This window comes from Bactrocera dorsalis, unplaced genomic scaffold (genome assembly GCF_023373825.1).
Source record: "Bactrocera dorsalis isolate Fly_Bdor unplaced genomic scaffold, ASM2337382v1 BdCtg407, whole genome shotgun sequence".
Taxonomy (NCBI): domain Eukaryota; kingdom Metazoa; phylum Arthropoda; class Insecta; order Diptera; family Tephritidae; genus Bactrocera; species Bactrocera dorsalis.
The window spans coordinates 11380-11929 of NW_026038458.1; the positions used below are offsets into that span (position 1 = coordinate 11380).

The 550-nt window shown below is 30.7% G+C and overlaps 1 pseudogene; it reads left to right on the top strand.

The window, feature by feature from the left end:
* The first annotated feature begins 209 nt into the window (after window positions 1-209).
* Window positions 210-339, top strand: LOC125780287 (small nucleolar RNA U3; annotated as a pseudogene).
* Window positions 340-550: the final 211 nt, after the last annotated feature.

The window sequence follows — 550 nt, forward strand, 5'->3', positions numbered from 1 at the left end:
CAACACAATATTGCCATGCTTATGCTGTTGTTGTTTTTGTAGAACAATGTTTCAATTTTTGGTTGGTGACATATTCACATGTGTGCGCATATGTATGTTTGTATGCTTGTGCATTATTGAAGTTATAGTTCTTTTTTTTTCGTTTGCCTTTCTGCAAATTCTCAACTATTTTGTGTGACTTTTAATTGAAATACTCTGCGTTGGCCTTTCAGAATCACACAGAATCATTTCTGTGGTTTTTGAAATTGACCCACGAGGACGAGGTATATCGTTTTATCTGGGAGCATGAGAATTAAGAAAATCGCTCGCTTACAAGGGATAAAACGACATCTGAGTGGCGATTTTAATGAATAAATTCACAGAATCATTTCTGTGCTTTTGGAAATCAATACTAATAAATATTTTTTTCTTACTAATAGAAAATAAATTTATCACAGCAGTATACATAAACATATACATAATATTGCTGTGATAAATTTAATTTCTATTAGTAAGCAAAAAATTAATAATAAATTTATTAAGACTATACTTCTCAGGGCATCACAGCAAT